The sequence below is a fragment of the Galeopterus variegatus genome, unplaced genomic scaffold (genome assembly GCF_000696425.1).
Source record: "Galeopterus variegatus unplaced genomic scaffold, G_variegatus-3.0.2 Scaffold14614, whole genome shotgun sequence".
NCBI classification, from domain to species: domain Eukaryota; kingdom Metazoa; phylum Chordata; class Mammalia; order Dermoptera; family Cynocephalidae; genus Galeopterus; species Galeopterus variegatus.
Window position 1 is genome coordinate 8,542 of NW_007740725.1, and position 2,012 is coordinate 10,553.

General features: G+C 45.4%; 1 pseudogene; it reads left to right on the plus strand.

The window, feature by feature from the left end:
• The first annotated feature begins 266 nt into the window (after positions 1-266).
• LOC103582012 lies at positions 267-730 on the plus strand (annotated as a pseudogene).
• Positions 731-2,012: the final 1,282 nt, after the last annotated feature.

Genomic DNA, 2,012 nt, shown 5'->3' on the forward strand with positions numbered 1-2,012 from the left:
TTATAATGTAGCAGTGAAGACAGACCGCATTCCTCTCAGTGCTGGGAATATAGTGGGAAAGGAAAGAAACAAAACAAAACAGATAAAAGTTATTTCTCTCATGGAGTTTATAATGTAGCAGTGAAGACAGACCACAAAAAAGATTAAAGAATAAAATATGTAGTACATTAATGTTGAGCACAAAGGATAAAGCATAAATAAGGGACCCCAGCCAGCACCAGGCTGACCCAGGACATCAAGGGAAAATCACACCGCAGTTCAAACCCATGCTGGAGAACATCACCAGCCTCCAGCCTGTGGAAAAAGACTTCCAATGGTACCTGAAGATGAAAGGCGGCAACTGTGGTGAGATTGCAGAGAAGGGGCAGCACCTCTGGTTGACGGACAGTGTGGTACTGAAAGGAGGCCGTGATAGTCCCTCCATGATCCAGAAGTGCAAGCTATGTGCACAGGAAAACTCCACCGAGATTTGAGCAGCACCCTCAAATCTTACAATACTGAAGACAGTGAGAAGCTCAAGACCGTAGTAGACATTGAGTGCCGGGGCATTGGACTGCTTGGTTTCCAGCCCAGACTGGATTCGCTGCCAGGGCTGTGGAGTCAGGGACAATCTTCAGTGACATTAATCTGCAGAGGAAGGACTGGACTAACAAAGGCAAAAAGGCTCAGGGAGTCAGTGGAAATCTATGAGGTCACCCACCAGTCTTCCTTCCTAGCACACTCACCCTAAGAACTGAGAAGGAAAAAAGTACCCCAAGCAGCAGAGCCCACCGAGGCTGGACACTTCATTCCTGTCTCCTGGCAGCTGTACCAACTCCTCATAGTCTACGTGTGGGGTTCTGTCGCAGCTTCCCAAGCCCACTAATAAAGTTCCTGTTTGTGCTGCACTAGTGCATGTAGGTAGAGTCAGGCAGCGGCCACTCCTTCCACAAATAAGAATTCATACCTGGGGTCTTTGTTTCCTGGCATCTTCCCATAATTTAAAATTCTGCATGTGACCCACTTTGCAAAATATGCAAGGAGCACACAGTTTCTAAGGGTTCTCCAGCTTATGGAAAGCAGACAGGTCAACCCAGAGGAACAAAGATGGCAAGGCCAGTGGCACCCAGGGGAGCTGAGCCTGGGGAATGATGCCATAAGCCCAGCAGTCCTGAGGCAAGACACCATGTAGACCAGCTTGGCTCCAAAGTAAGCCCAAGCACTGCTGTTAGCTGGTGCCACTTCAGATTTCAGGGTTAAAAGGAGTTTAGAGGTCCACTCCTAGCAGTCTTTTATTTGTATAGTTGTCCCTCAGTATCCACGGGGGATTGAATCCAGGACACCCGTGGATACCAAAATCCAAGGGTGCTCAAGTCTCTGATATAAAATGGCATGGTATTTGCCTACAACCTGTGCACATCCTCCCACATACTTTAAATCGTCTCTAGGTTACTTATTATACCTAATACAATGCCTACACGTCACTTCATTTGCTTGGATTTAACCAACTGTTCAGCAGGTGACCCAAGTTTTGCTTTTTGGAACTTTGTGGAATTTCTTTTTCCAAATATTTTTGGTCCTCACTTGAATGAATCCACAGATGCAGAACCCATGGATACGAAGGTCCGACTATATTAGAACTTTATTTTCAACTTTGTTCAGTGTCTTTTAAAAGCAATAAAGTAATGATCTATTTTGAGCTGTCCACAATGATGTCAGGTAGCAGTATCTTGACCCCATACTGATAAGTGGGCTGGAGATCGCACAGCTTTCAAGAGGCCAAACCAGACTCAGGACTCCCTGAGTCTTGAGGGTCTCTTCTCTCCCCCCATCCACTCTGTGAATACTAAAGGTTAGGAGATGTTTTCCCAAGTTGTCCTCTATCTGTCAAAAAGTCACTATTTATCTCACAAGAGTAAATTTATCTATGCCTTTCCACATTGCTAATTTGGTTTATAAGACCCCTGGAATAACAAATTCCATTAATTTGTTGTCCACATTCTGCTGTGACTTGCCCTTTTTACCTCTGCCCA